Source organism: Solanum dulcamara, chromosome 8, assembly GCF_947179165.1.
Source record: "Solanum dulcamara chromosome 8, daSolDulc1.2, whole genome shotgun sequence".
Classification (NCBI taxonomy): Eukaryota; Viridiplantae; Streptophyta; class Magnoliopsida; order Solanales; family Solanaceae; genus Solanum; species Solanum dulcamara.
This window is the reverse complement of record NC_077244.1, coordinates 37,639,859-37,656,471: the sequence shown is the minus strand read 5'-3', so window position 1 is coordinate 37,656,471 and position 16,613 is coordinate 37,639,859. Positions and strand designations below refer to the sequence as shown.

The 16,613-nt window shown below is 37.4% G+C and overlaps 1 long non-coding RNA gene across 1 annotated transcript in view; it reads left to right on the top strand.

The window, feature by feature from the left end:
* The window catches only part of LOC129898589 (uncharacterized), a 34,360-nt gene that overhangs the window by 5,427 nt on the left and 12,320 nt on the right, over positions 1–16,613 (top strand). Inside the window, exons 3-4 of the long non-coding RNA XR_008769403.1 lie at positions 9,099–9,136; positions 11,606–11,729. This is a non-coding gene — a long non-coding RNA (uncharacterized LOC129898589). The remainder of the gene's footprint in view (positions 1–9,098; positions 9,137–11,605; positions 11,730–16,613) is intronic.

Genomic DNA, 16,613 nt, shown 5'->3' with positions numbered 1-16,613 from the left:
GAATGTTTCCATGTCGCTCGCCTAACGCCTCCAATTATCCGTTTGGGCTGAAACTTCTTGGGGCTTGTCAAAATAATATATTCTAACATCCTGCAAAGTTTGGGGGGCATTGAACAAGTCCACCTGCTGCAACTCACCCTGCACATCTTACCCTGCTGAATCTCAGTTACAGGTGTTGCAGGGAAGGTGTTAGCATTAGTGAGAGGCTGAATATTTGGTGAAGTCCTAGCATGCCAGGTTGTTGCTTCTCTTTTGTTGAGATACTTTGAACCTGTAAAGACAAGTGACAAGAAGCCAAACAAGAAGGATAGGTGTACAGGCTGCTGGAGACTCTTTTGTAGCTCCATGTGACTTCCATAGTAAATGAGGTTAAATTGCATGTTGTTGCAGGCTTCTCCCAAGAGAGGACCCTTAGTTGTACTCAGAACCAGCTCCCTATGGTACCTGCACCCACCAACAGAAAAACACACATACAAGCAATTCTGCAATATTCTAATTACTTGTAGTTGGTTCCTGATTGCTGATTCCCATTGCTGGTTCCTGTGCTGCATCACTACAGCTTTCCTTGCCTGGCTTGCAATTGTTGGTTCCCATTTTCCAAATCTACTGATACCTACACAAGCAAGAATGAAAAGAAAAAAGAAGCTATCTATTCTAATCCTTACCTCTAGGGGTAGGTTGATTGCTCTAGGAATGCAATAAGTAAGGGAGATTGTCCCCTTTACAAAACTCCTACCTATGAATTTATACATAGGGAGTTCTGTACTACTATTATTGGTATGCAAATCAAGGAGGTTGTTTGATCCTCTTCAGTTTTGTCCTCCTAAAATTTGGCATCCCCATCTTGTCTAGGATGTAATATCCTCTTGTTTCCTTAGGAAGCTGTTGAACACTGTAGAATTGAGCCATGCTATCTACACTGTGGCTATGCTTGGAGAGTGTATCAGCAACAAAATTAGCCTCCCTATAGATGTGCTTACATTGAAAGAGATCCAGCATTATGATCATCTCCTGCAGGTTTGTGATGTATTTCCTGATGTTCCAGGGAGATGTGATCTCTTGTTTTAACCATTTCACAAGTAATTCAGAATCAACCTCCAGTAGAACCCTGCTGTAGCCATGTTGAATACACCAAGTAATGCCTATGACTGCAGCTTGTACCTCAGCTTGGTTGTTAGAACCAATTCCAAGTGGTGCAGCAAATGCATAAAGGATGTTTCCTTTATGATCTCTTAGGATACCCCCAGCTCCAATTCTTCCAGGATTATCCAAGGCACTTCCATCAGTATTCAGTTTAACCACATGGTATGCTGGTTTGTGCCAACTGACTTGGATGATTTTCATTTCATGGCTGCATCTTTCCACCATAGCTATTAGCTCCTTCCAGTCATTTGGCCAACTAATGTAAGGGAAATCTGTGAAGATCAGCATGTAGAGTTCTTTGATGACTGAGAATTTCACTCTAGTACTGCTAGACTTTTTGCCACCATATTTACTAGCACACCTGTTCTTCCATAAGTTCCAACAAATAAATATAGGAGTAGCTTGCAATAATAGTTTATGGACTTCATTATTTGGTTTAGCCAGCCACCATTTCATCATATTGCTCCTCATTGGGTTGCTGCTGTGTTGTATACCCCAACAGTCAGAAAAATACTTCCATATGTGACTAGCCATGTGTCCAGAGATAAAAATGTGATCTATAGTATCCCATCCTGGCCTGTAGCAACAAGAACACTGAGCAGCTGCATGACCAAAGTGCTCAATATTTTCATTGGTGGGCAACTTGCTTCTGAGAGCTCTCCAGATAAGAAAGGATATTTTGAAGGGTATATTCTTGTGCCATATATTATTGTCTGTCATGGTTTTGTTCCTTTTAGGCCTGATTTGGTTCCAAGCTGAAGCACATGTAAAGTTTCCATCTGAATTCAGCTTCCAGTAGGCTGTATCTGGGAGGTCAGGTTGGTACTTGAAGGAAACATTTAGAATCTTCTGTATCAGATGCTGTGGTGCATGTTGCCTCACCTTCTCTTCATCCCATTCTCCATTCTTCAGGAACTTGGAGACAGTGGTATTGTTAAGTCTAGGTAGACAGTCTTTGTGATAAGCTAGGGGGCCAATTCCTAACCAATCATCCCACCAAAAGCTGCAAGAGCCTGAGTTAAGGTGCCACTGTATATGAGGCTCAATCTCAGCTTTGTTTGTCATCATGTGTTTCCACATAATTGATTGACCAGTGTCCCATTTCTTGATTACTGGATTTGCCCTTTGGCAATACTTGGCCCTCAGAAAGCTCCCCCATAGAGTCTTCTTAGACCTAAAATTCCACCATTGTTTATATTGCATTGCTAGGCAGACATCTTTCAGATTTTTCATGCCAACACCTCCTTCATCTGTTGGGTAGCTGAGGGTCTCCCATGATGCCCAATGGTATTTTCTTAAGGTGAAAAGCTTAAGGAGATGAGGATGAGGGATTCTAAGAGGGCCCGGTATGAAGGTGGGTTCTCCAATGCTAGGACCGGTGGTAGTAGTGGATGCTCTCAACAAGGCCAAAGCTTGGGGAAGAAGTTTGCTAAGGATAGGGTGACATACCCTAAAGCTCAAGGAGGACGAGGTGTGAATGCTAGCAGCCCTTGTTTTCCTAAGTGTGCAAGGTGTGGAAAGAATCATGGAAAAAGTGCTTGATGGGAACGGTTGCTTGTTATGGATATGGCAAGATGCGCCATAAGCAATTCGAATGCCCTTATGTTGCCAACAAGGGTGGAGAAAGTCGTCCTCCAAGAGGCCAAGTGCAACAAGGCGCCCAAGCTCAACCCAAGGGTTGCCACCGTACAATCGATTCTATGCTCTTCACGCTAGGCAAGATGTTGATGAGACTCCTAATGTGGTCACGAGTATGTTATGAGTATTTAACTTTGATGTTTATGCATTGCTTGATTTGAGTGCCAACTTGTCTTTCGTTACTCCTTATATTGCTATGAGATTTGATGTGTGCCCTGAAGTGTTAATAGAACCTTTGCGGTTTATACTCCCGTTGGTGATTCGGTATTAGCCAAGAGAGCTTATAGAAATTGTCCCGTATGGGTCTTACACAGAGTTATTCTATGTGATCTTGTTGAACTTGACATGACTGATTTTGACATCATTCCTTATATGGATTGGTTACATGCTGCTTACGCATCTATATGTTGTAGGACTCGTGTAGTTAAGTTTCACTTTCCTAATGAGCCTATTCTTGAATGGAAGGTAATGATTCAGTGGTCAAGGGTCGATTCATTTCATGCATTAAGGCCCAAAAAAATAGTTTTCAAGGGGTGCATTTATCATATTGTGCGAGTTAGGGATGTTGATTCCAAAACTTCTACTCTTGAGTCGGTACCTATAGTTAATGAGTTTTTCGATGTGTTTCCCAATGATTTGCCCGATATTCCTCCCCGAAAGAGAAACTGACTTTGGCATAAATCTCCTTCCCGATATCCAACCTATTTCTATTCCTCCTTACCGTATGGCTTCGGCAGAACTTAAAGAGTTGAAAGAACAAATTGAAGGATCTGTTGGATAAGGGTTTTTATAAGAACGAGTATTTCACCATGGGGTGCTCCCTTGTTATTTGTTAGGAAGACAGATGAGTCACTACGAATGTGTATAGACTATCGACAATTGAATAAGGTCACCATAAAGAAAAAGTATCCAATTCCAAGGATAGATGACTTGTTTGATTAATTACAAGGAGGAAGCCACTTTTCTAAGATTGACCTCCGTTCCGGTTATCATCAATTGAGGGTATGAGTGCAATATTCTCAAAATGGCTTTTCGGACAAGGTATAGTCATTTTGAATTTGTAATAGTGTCGTTTGGTTTGACTAATGCTTCCTCTATATTCATAGATTTGATGAATCATATTTTCAAGCCATACTTGGACATGTTTGTAGTGGTGTTCATTGATGATATCTGGATTTATTCTCGAAATGAGGAAGATCATATGGGCCATTTGAGGATTGTGTTGCAAACATTAAGAGAGAAGCAATTATTCGCTAAATTTAGTAAGTGCAAGTTTTGGCTGAGGGAAGTTGCATTTCTTGGCCATGTGGTGTCCGATGATGGGATTAAAGTAGACCCAAAGAAAATGAAGGCGGTTAAGAATTGACCTAGACCACTATCTCCTTCGAACATTAGAAGTTTTTTGGGCTTAGCTGGATACTACAGAAGGTTTGTTGAAGAATTTTCGTCTATTGCTTTGCCTTTAACTAAGTTGAAAAAAAGAAGGCAAAATTTTAATGGTCGGATAAATGTGAGAAAAGTTTCTGAATATTGAAGGATCGTCTCACATCGGTTCCTATTTTGACATTGCCCAAAGGTTCGGATGGGTTTGTTGTTTATTGTGATGCTTTACGTGTTGGCCTGGGTTGTGTCTTGATGCAACATGGTAAGGTTATAGCCTATGCCTCTAGGCAACTTAAAGTGCATGAAAAGAACTATCCAACCCATGATCTTGAACTTGCCGCGGTTGTGTTTGCTTTGAAAATTTGGCGCCATTATCTTTATGGGGTGCATGTTGACGTGTATACCGACCACAAAAACTTGCAATATGTGTTTAGCCAAAGGGACTTGAACCTTAGGCAAAGGAGGTGGCTTGAACTCCTAAAAGACTACGACATGAGTGTATTGTACCATCTGAATAAGGCAAATGTTGTAGCCGATGCTCTTAGTCGATTATCTATGGATAGTGTTGCACATGTTAAGGAAGGCAAGAGGGAACTGGTTAAAGAGGTCTATAGATTGGCACGTTTAGGTGTGCGTTTAGTTGATTCCAATGATGGAGGCATCCTTATACATAATGGTTCGGAATCATCTCTTATGGTAGACGTCAAGGCCAAACAAGACAATGATTCAATTTTGGTTGAATTGAAGAAGTCGGTTGCCAAAAAAAGGTATTAAGGCTTTCTCCCTAGAGGGAGATGCGGTACTATGTTAACAAGGTCGTCTGTGTGTTCTAAATATAGATGGATTAAGAGAGTTGATATTGAATGAGGCCCATAGTTCTCGGTAATCAATTCATCCGGGATCCAGCAAGATGCATCATGACTTGAGGAAAGTGTATTGGTGGAATGATATGAAGAAGGATATAACAAATTTGTGGCTAAGTGTACTAATTGTCAACAAGTGAAAGTTGAACATCAAAGGACGAGAGGTCTAGCTCAAGAAATCAAAATTCCTACATGAAAGTGAGAAGATGTGAATATGGACTTTGTCACGGGTTTGCCTCATACTAGGAGACAACATGATTCTATTTGGGTCATTGTGAACCGAATGACCAAATCGACACATTTTCTACCGGTCAAGACTTCTTATGGTGCTAAAGACTATGCTACGTTATACATTCGTGAACTTGTGAAACTTCATGGTATTCCTTTGTCGATTACATCAGACAGAGGTACTCAATTTAGTTCACATTTTTGGAAGTCATTTCAAAAAAGTCTTGGCACTAAAGTCAATCTAAGTACCACTTTCCATCCTCAAATCGATGGACAAGACGAAAGAACAATTCAAACCTTACAGGATATCTTAAGGGAATGTGTGATTGATCTTAGAGGAAGTTGGGATGACCATTTTCCATTGATTGAGTTTGCCTACAATAGTAGTTATCACTCTAGCATCCAAATGGCTTCTTTTGAAGCCTTACGGGAGAAGATATAGATCTCCGGTGGGGTGGTTTGAAGTAGGTGAGATAGCGTTGATTGGTCCAGATTTGGTAGTTGATGCAATGGATAAAGTAAGGCTCATAAGAGAAATATTAAAAACGGCTCAAAGTCGTCAAAAGTCCTATTCGGACACTAGGAGGAGAGAGATTGAATTTGATGTGGATGATATGGTGTATTTGAAGATTTCACCTATGAAAGGGGTAATGCAGTTTGGTAAGAAAGGGAATTTGAGCCCTAGATATATAGAACCCTATAGGATATTGAAGTGCATTGGCAAAGTAGCATATGAGTTAGACTTGCCACTTGAGTTGGCTTTGGTTCATCTGGTATTTCATGTGTCAATGTTGAGGAAGTTTGTGGGTGATCCAAATTCTATTGTGCCAATGGAGAATGTAAGTATTGAAGAGAATTTGACTTATGAGGATGTCCCAATTGAGATTTTAGACCGACAAGTGAAGAGGTTAAAAAATAAAGACGTTGCATCCGTTAAAGTGTTATGGAGGAATCAAGAAGTAGAGAGTGCCACGTGGGAAGCAAAATCAAACATGATGAAGCATTATCCGTATCTCCTTACTTTCACTCGAGCCTAAAGGTACTAAGTTATTCATGATCAAATCAATTAAACTTCTACGTCTCAGTTCCATATGTCATTCATATGCATGCATGATTTATGAAAATGATTTTTTTCTCAAGGACTATGTCTTATGTTAAGTATGAAGTTCACATGTTCTATGCATTTTTCAAAGTGTCCTCATGTCCATATTGGATTTCTAAGTCTTTTTTCCATGTCCTTCCTATATTAGTTGGATCTCATTCGAGGACAAATGTTCTCAAGGGGAGGTATTGTAATATTCCTTAAAATGCTCATAAGTGCCTTAAGAATGTCTTGAAATTAGGCCGCTCATGTAGTGCATTATCCTTAATATATTTGGAAAATACGAGTTCGGAATATCGATCAGGGGGTCAAAACCTGCAGGAAAATAGTTTTGGTGGATTTTTAGGACCCGTAGATCAAAAGATAGATTTCTCAAGGAACCGCGCAAACAAGTAAGGTGCGCGACAAGTCCGCATCGCGGACTTGCTTGCCTCCGCATCGCAAACTTGGTGATGATTTTCTAGACGAATTTAGTTTTTAGCAAGGGCACTTTAAACTTTTTCCAAATTATTAGTTAATGAACCTAGACATTTTTAGGACCTAATTCAACTCTATAAATTAACCTAAATTTTTAATTCTATTCATTCTTCTATAATTCACCTACTCAAATGTTTCTCTCTTTACAAAAGACTCCCAAGGACTCCATTGAAGACTTCAAGTAAAATCACTCAAAAATCTCAAGTTCTTTCAAATTATTTGGTTTTCTCACTTAAGGTATGTGGGAATAGATTAATGAATTCTTTCATTTATGAAATTCAATCAATTTCTCAAGTTTTCTATCAAATTAAAGTATGGTATTTTATGGGTATTATGATCTTTAGTCCAATTGCATGAATTATGATTCAAATTATGATTATGAGTCTGTTTTGATATAAATTGATGGTTATTGCATTGAATTGAAGAGTTTTTCCATTAATTCTTCTATATTGATCTCAAAGGTTCATGATTTAAATTATGGGTATTTTCAATTATACTTCCTAATGATATCATCTTTATGAATTATGTATGAGCTGATATAAGGTTTATAATCATGCATGTTTTCAAGTCAATTACATAATTTTCAAAGTCAATTGATTATGCAATTGACTTCTACTTTAAGTTCAATGTATGAATTTCATGCAAGTTATGAAGTAAGGTGACTTAGGACCCTATGTGGTGACCAAGGACCTAACTATATGAATTATGAAAATATGATTGTAATGATGAAAGGACAATTCTCACATTACAAGTATGGTATGAAAATGAGCTACTCTATGATTTCAAACATATGATCATGACTATGATATATGTAATTATGATTTCTATTTTATGTATGTATTTCGTGGGATTTGACTTAGCACCAAGTGGACTTGAGTTGGGGACCCTACCAAAAACACTAGTAGCAACATCATGTCTCTTAAACTACGTGCCACTGTAGGTTGCCTTCATGGCCTAGCTATTGAATCCACATATAGCATATGTATGACCCGCCTAGCGGGGTAGAGTCTATCTTGGCAAGTTCACTCAATGGTCCAAATATGCTCCATTCATGATTGCCTACTCTAAAGCTTGTATGAGCAAGTTTGTTTCGGGTGTTTCAAACTTTGTGGTCAAAGAGTGTAGAACCGTCACGTAGATTAAAGAGATGGAAATCTCAAGGTTGATAACACATGCCGAGCAGATAAAGGAGGAAAAGCTTAAATAGAGAGCTAGGGAGTCAAAGAGGGTAAGGACCGATGGTGGTGACTTTTCACATGGGAGGTCCAAATATGGTAAGGACCGTCAATTGCATGAATTATGATTCAAATTATGATTATGAGTCTATTTTGATATAAATTGATGGTTATTGCATCGAATTGAAGAGTTTTTCCATGAATTCTCCTATATTGATCTCAAGGGTTCATGATGTAAATTATGAGTATTTTCAATTATACTTCCTAATGATATCATCTTTATGAATTATATATGGACTGATAGAAAGTATGTGATCATGCATGTTTCCAAGTAAATTTCATGATTTCTAAGTCAAATGATTATGCATTTGAGTTTTACTCTAAGTTCTTGATATGAATTTCATGCAAGTTATGAAGTAAGGTGACTTAGGGTCCTATGTGGTGACCAAGGACCTAACTATATGAATTATGAAAATATGATTGTAATGATGAAAGGACAATTCTCACATTACAAGTATGGTATGAAAATGAGGTACTCTATGATTTCAAACATATTATCATGACTATGATATATGTAATTATGATTTGTATGCTATGTATGTATTTCGTGGGATTTAATTTAGCACCGAGTGGACTTGAGGTGGGACCCTACCAAAAGCCCTAGTAGCAAACTCATGTCTCTTAAACTACGTGCCACCGTAGATTGTCTTCATGGACTAGCTATTGGATCCACATATAGCATATGTATGACCCGTGTAAAGGGGTAGAATCTACCTTGGCAAGTAGATTCCCCTTTTTCTTCGTTGTATGGGGAGACAACGCGATTTCATGTTATAGCTCGCATGGTCTTATTGTCGGTTATGGTTCCTATCCAACATATGTATGATCTCTTACGTATGTTATGATTTAAATTATACTTTTTAAATGCTTTGGTCATTATGATTTTCTTATGACTTTATTTATCTCATCTTATCATGTGTTTTACTTGACCATTGCATCCCATGATTTATGTTGTATGTCATGCCCTTATACTTAGTACATTCCAATGTACTAATGCATACTTTTTGCCTACATTGTCTCATAATGTAGGGGTTGAAGTTGAAGATCATATTCTTCCACCTGGCTAGGTAAGCTTTCCTATCTGGTGGTTTTTGTGGTGAGTCCTCATTTATCGGGGACTACTCATCGAGTAGGGTATTGTTTTCAAAGACTTGTATTATGTTTTATATTGAGAGTGAGCTAGGGAAATGTCTTAGCCCCCGCCCATGTTCAGGAGTAGAAGCATTTAGTTGGACAAATATTTTGAGTCTATGTTGTCATGTGACATTCTTCATTTACTATTCATGGTTTAGACTCTCTTATGATCTTTTCTGTTTTACTTTACCTTATGTATTCTTATGATATGTACAAGGGCTTGGTTGGAGCCCCTTTGGGGTTTCGATCACCGTGTTATGACTAGGCCCTAGGTTGGGTCATGACAGAAGGAAAAAGTTACAGAAAATGGTACTGGTGCAGTTTTCCACGAGGAGATCTATGACTCGTAGGACCACCCGTACATGAGGCCAAAAATGAAATATTGCAAGTCAAACATACGGATGGTTATACGATCTCTACTAGGTCCTACGGACCATAGAACCAATCGTAAGGAAGCACATAAGAAAAGTTGTAGAGGAAGGGTTATATAGACCCTTGTACGGATTGTTAAAGGAACCACTTTTCATAAAGGGTCCCTTGGAATTGAGCTTGAGAAGTGGAAAATTTAGGCAAGGTCCTAGGACGGGATCCACGAGCAATGGAAACTTTCACGGATCGTGGATTGGTTTGTGAACTCGACCCTCTAGGAACCCAGGATCCCCTCCTTTCCACGGACGTATAGTATGGATCTTATAGGGGTCCATATAAGGAGTCGTGACAGTTAAATTTAGGGGAATTTGGACATTTTCCTACTCTTTTTATATCAAGCCATGATATTTTCGATTGTTTTTCCAAATACCTATTACTATCAAACCCTCCAAATTTCCCCTCATTCTCTCTTAAATACCCCTACTCAAAAATCTTCTCTCTAGAATTCTCTCCAAAATTTCTTCTCCAAGTCAAGGCTAGGGTTTCAAGTCAAGATCAAGTCTCCACTATTCGAAGCTTGCTTTTAGGGGCCTTTATTATCCAGGTATGTGGGAATTCACCAATATATTCCTTTCATCCACTGGGTTCCAAAAGTATCTCACCTTTCAAGTTTAATTTCACTCAATTCAATGAGGGTTTCATGTCAATTTTTATGGGTCTTTCTTAATTAATTTTAATTAATGTTATTCTACTATATTATGCATGAATTTACTATGATACATGATTTTTGATTGATTTCACATGGACCCATGTATTATGTCAATGATTTTCAAATATGAACTATGAACTATGATCATGAAATTAATTGATGAAGAATTCATGAATGTTTTATGAAAGTGATGAATTATGTTCCACGTATATTTTCAAGTATGTGTTAATGAATTGTGAAAGATTTTCTCACAATATGAATGAAATTCTGATTTATATGCTTTAAAAGGTAAGTGTTTATATGAACGATGTTATGAATCATGATTTAAAGGAGCTATTCTTATATGATTTTATGATGTGGTTTGGTATATAATTATGGCCTTTCCTAATGTTATGATGGTCTATTCTATTGGAATTTGACTTAGCATCGACATGGCTTATGGTGGAGGCTTGGTGTAACACCCCATTTTTTTAAATGTTTTTTCTAAAGGATTGCCAGGTGATCCACGTTATCTATGAAGTTCTACGTAAGCTATTGATTGGGATGTCTTACATAACAAAGCTACTTGAGTACACGTCGAGTTTAAGTAGCAAAGATTACATAGGTTCTTAAAATAAGATGAGATTACGAACCCACGAAAGAGGAAAAAGAAGGCGTAGCACCTACTTGAGAGAAAAAAGAGATGCAACCACGAATTTGGATTGAAGAGGGGTAAGTCCTCCGATTTCGTTCTGCCAATTAATTGTCTAAGGTATTCTTCGGTTAAGTAGTGGTATTTAACAACGTAAAATTTATAGTTGCGGCAGCGAGGAGGTTCTTGTTCTTGGTAGCAAACCCGTTTTTGGATATGACTGCTGTTAGTAATATTAGTAAAACTCCTTGTGTAAAGCTTCATTTCGAGTGATTCAAGATGTTTTGAAAATCTATTTCATAGTGCTATAACTTTCATTTAGGATCGGAAACCCAGTTTTTCTTTTAACTGCTCGAAAAAGGGTGATGAAGTATAGGGGAGGTGCTGTCCAGATTTTGTTTTGGAAATCCTACATGGACAACTGTTGGTATTTTGGGCATATCGTTTTGTAAAATTTTTTTGTAGGGGTGATTCTAAATTGTATGCGACCCCAATACACATGTATATAACTTTGATTGTGGCCACAAAGCCTATTTCCCCCATTTACCCCTTCGAAACAGAGCAACAATACAAGACAGTAGGCTGTCCAAAATTCCGGTTTGAATAGTTTGGGCTGAGTTTTATTAATTTCATGTTTAGTTTTGATATGATGAGACTCTTAAACTTAAGTAGATATTTGATTGTGTATTTAAGGTGTATATGTGCTTATACAAGCTAAGAGGAACTGTTTGACGAAGTGGATTTTGGTTAGTCTATGGCGAAGAGGAATTGAGCTCCTCGAGTTGTGGTAGAACCTGTTGTATGCTAAAACGCCAAGGTTTGTGTATAAACTTGAATTTAAAATATTTTATTTTCTGAAATTTGAAGTATTTTGATGGGTTGTTTCCTTGCTCTTTGTTTTGTATTTTGGTATGACTATTATCTCAAGTATTGCAAAACATTTGCTAAACCGCCCACTTATATGAATTGCTTGATCATTTTGCATTCTTGATGAGACTTTGTCCTTCTTGTTGTGGTGACTTGTCATCGATATTGACATGCCACTCGATTCGAATCTTGCCCATCTTGACTTTGGATTTATATTTCGTCTTGAGGATGGGATTTTCGTCCATTTTTTAGTATGAGTGGAAAGCCACTTTCAACATGGTTCTTGATTCTCTTGATATTGGGTGACGACCCTTCTTGATAAGGGCTTCGGTCCTTGTTGATTTCGTGGCTTCGATCCGTCTTGATATTGATTGTTCTTAGTGTGAAGGCATGACGTACCTATTGGGAGAAATTGATTATTTGACAACTCTTTCGAATTGAATTATAAGTTTCTTGATACTTGAGCCTTCAAATATTGATATTGATTTTGAAACTCTTCAAGGTTTGTATTCGATACTTTGATATACTTGTTCACTTGGGCTTACTTTTATCTTATGGAGCCACTTGTGACGAACAAGGGAATTGAAGAATGTAATGGCTCCAAGCCCAAAGTTTTTACACCACTAAGTTTTATACTTAGCGATAGTTGTTTTCTATCGTAGATAATGTGCGAGACGAGGTATGAAGATGGCCATTTGGAGTAGATTTTTTGGAGCCCTTGTGAAGATCACATCTGCATATGCATCTAGTTTTTGTAAATATTTTGGGGGACTTGTACATGATACATGTGGCTTGTTAAAATGAAACTATATTCTTGTAACTTGAACAGGGTGACTAATTTTGCTATTTTGAAGTGTGCTTTTAACTCAAGTCATGCATGTACTGCGTTTATATGTTGGCTTGTCATTTTGCACAAAGAAAGATAATAATTTTTTCATAACTACTGATTCGAGTTTTGTGTGTTTTATGGACTCGCAACGGTGTTGACTATTTGTGATTTTTTTTAAAAAAAAGTAAAACTACCTTTTGTTTCGTAAGTGGCATCCTCCCAAAGGGGGGTGCTACACTTGGTATGAAAGTCTCTAGTAGCAACCTCTAGTCCCAAATTACGTGCCCCTGCAGGTTGTCTTAAATAACTTACTAGTGGATCCACAAATAGCTCATTATGATAATGATACGGAGTCTTCCCTAGCAAGTAGCCTATACTTTTTTGGTATGGGAGTTACACCAAACTCCATGTTATAGCTTACATGGTTTTATTATCGGTTATGCTCAATATCCCAAAAAATTATTATATTTTCTTATGAGCTCTAAAATAATGTTTTATGATGCATTGACCTTATCCCATTGCTTTACGATTTGCTTCATATTTTTCAACGATTTTGGTCATGCATTTCATGTTCATTCTTATCATGTCCTTTTATTCACATTATGCATATTTCTGACATGCTTAGTACATTTTATGTACTAACACATACTTTTGCCATATTATTTCAAAATTTAAGTCACGACACTCGTACTCATCCCCATGGTTTGATCGTGATTCTATTAGAGTTAGCTTATTTTGGTGAGTCTTCATGATTCGAGGGTGAATCGGCTGTCTTTCTTTCATGTTCATACTTATGTACTTCTTCATGTTTGGGTGAGTTAGGGCTTGTCCTACGCCCCCTTTTATATTAGTAGAGGCATTGTCAGTCTAGAAGAATATGTTTTATTCATTCGAACTCTATGTTTTAAATTATGTTCTTCATGTTTGGGTGAGTTAGGGCTTGTCCTACGCCCCCTTTTATATTAGTAGAGGCATTGTCAGTCTAGAAGAATATGTTTTATTCATTCGAACTCTATGTTTTAAATTATGTTTTATTATGATTTTATGTTTTGAGACTATCTTCTGCATTTAAATTTATTTATGATTTCATGCTATATATGTCATGCTATGTATGCTAAAGTCTTGGTTAGAGTGATTCGGAATTCTAATCATCGTGTCACATCTAGGGACTATCCTGGATCGTGAAATTAGCTAGGGCCAATTAAGGAAAATTTCTACGGGGCACGTAATTTTAGGACATGGATAATTGACACTAATCCAACTCGGTGCTAGGTAATACTCTCAACAAGAATAGTGATAATCATACTGTAGTCTTTGAAAGTGGTAAGGATCCTGTAATACTGCATATAATCATGGCTATCATACCAGATTTCCTTATTACTAGTGAACTCTGGTTTATAAGAAAAATTGATCCATAATCATTGATGGTATTTCGGGTACCATACTAAACGAGACTTACTTTTTGAAAAAAATTTCAAAAGCATTGATGGCATAACTGGATGTCATACATGTCATGTGTATAAATAAGACATAATAGAACCTTTAAATCATATCATGAATCATCAACACAATCAATGTCATAAAAGATACTTAATCAAAAACATCTAGATCATGATAAGCTTTTTATAGAAAATCACGCTTAAATGAAAGTGGCTAAATCATGAAAAACCTTCATGATGAGATTACTTCCCTTTTGAAGCGAATTCATGTTGATACTTCATCTAAAACATTCTTAAAATCATAAATCATAAATTTATTATGCATGCATAATAATCAAACATAGTTCATAATCATAAATTATGCATAAAGCATGGGTTAATGTACAATTCATCAAAAATGTGTAGTTGAGATCAAATCATGCATAATAAGACCATTGAAATTGAATAAAATCATAATTGATTAAACCCAATGAAAAATCATCAAAACCTAGGGTTAAGACAGAAATCTTAAAAAAGAATAGAAAATACTTTTGGACTCCATGGATGGAAAGGGATCCATGAATGAAATTCTCACATACCTTGATGATCGTTAACTATGAAATTTGAAAGGAGGCTTGAATTGTTGATGCCCTAGCTTGGTGGAGAACAAAACCTTAGGAGAGGAATCCTTGAGAGCCTTACAGAATTTTAGGTGAATGAGAGGGAATGAGGGAAATTTGAAGGGTTTGGGTAGTTATAGATTGTGGGAAATAAATTACATACCTTAGGTATTAAAAGAATGGATATTGTCCAAAATATTACTTAGAATTAAATTGACTGGGACAACGGGGGCGTCTATGGACCGTAGAAACTTATACGGACTATAGAGGCCGTCCGTAGAAACTTCCTTGGAGTTCTGAGTTCTGGATCAAATTTCTATAAGACCTTTCTACGGCCCATAGACTCTTATACGACTCATAAAAAATCACCCGTAGGCCTAAAATACTAAAAGTTTAGGTTCTTGAAGTACCCTTTTATGACCCACTTCTATGGTCCATATATCTTTCAACTGACCATAGACCCCTCTCGTCTTGTACAAGTTAAAAAACCAAGTCTCTGAGTCTCCTTCTACGAGCACTCTTACAGATTGTAGGACCTTATACGGTCCAAAGGTAGGCTTCGACAAAGTCAGACTCAAGAAAAAATCAAGCTCGAGAACTCTAAAACCCGATAAATTACAAAGAAACTAACTTTAAGCCTTAAAATACCAAATCAATAATGAGTACTCTAAAAATTCAACCAAGAAAGCTCCTAGGCCTAAAATCATCATTCGAATCCAACGGAGTCATAAAAATTTAATTCTGAGCATCCGATCTCTGAATGTTGGCCAAAGCCAACTCTATGATCAAAAACTCTAAAAATTTCAACTCAAGGCCTCAAATCCACGATATTACTCCGAATCTGATTCCATCAACTCACCTAGGCTAAGTTCCATATTTCGAAGCTGATGGAATAGACATAATTTCATTTCGAGATTCGAAACTTTGAATGACACAGAATACCACTATTTGACAATTTAAGCCTTCAAAAGTCAAATCTTTCCTAAAAGCATTAACTTTTAAAGGAAATTCACAAAACCAACTTTGAATACTGATCAAACATGACTCAGGGCAACTATCAAGAGGGTTAAAATGGATATTTTGTGAAAATTACCAAAATAAACTTTAGGATCATTACATCATCCACCACTAAAAATTATATTTGTCCTCAAACATAAAGTAAAAGAACTTACCTGAAGCCTTGAAAAGCTGAGGATATCGGACATACATGTCGTCCTATGTATCCTAAGTCGCTTCACTGACTGAACAGTGCCTTCACTGCACTTTCACTAAAGCAATCTCTTTGGTCTTAAGCTTATGACCCTGTTTATCTAGAATAGCTATAGGCTCCTCCTCAAATGTCAAATCTGGACCCAACTCTACCGAATCAGGGAGATCACATGAGACACATCCAGAACATACTTTTGGAGCATAAAAACATAGAAAATAGGATGTACCGCTATAGGCTAGGTTGAAAGGCCAATTTATAAGCCACCTTTTTTACTCGCCCCAAAATCTTAAGTGGGCCTATGAACTGAGGTCTAAGCTTGTCCTACTTTATGAACCACATCACACCCCTTATGTGCGACTCTCGAAGCCTAAAATGATCACCTTCCATGAACTCAAAGGGTCGAACTCTCCAATTTGTGTAACTCTTCTGCCTAATCTGGGCTGTCAAGAGTCTACCCTGAATCCTACGAACCTACTCCTTGGCATCTCTAAGCAAGTCCATTTCTAAAGAGTCCATCTCAGCTGAATCAAACTTATCAATGGGAGATCTGCACTGCCTATCATACAACGCCTTGAATGGGGCAATCTGAATACTAGAGAGATAATTGTTGTTGTAGGCAAACTCTGCTAAGGAAAAGTGCTGATCCCACCTAGAACCAAAATTAATTACACATGCTCAAAGCATATCCTCTAATACCGGAATCATATGCTCGATGTGTGGGTAAAAAGTTCTACTTATATCAAGCCTAATGCCCAAA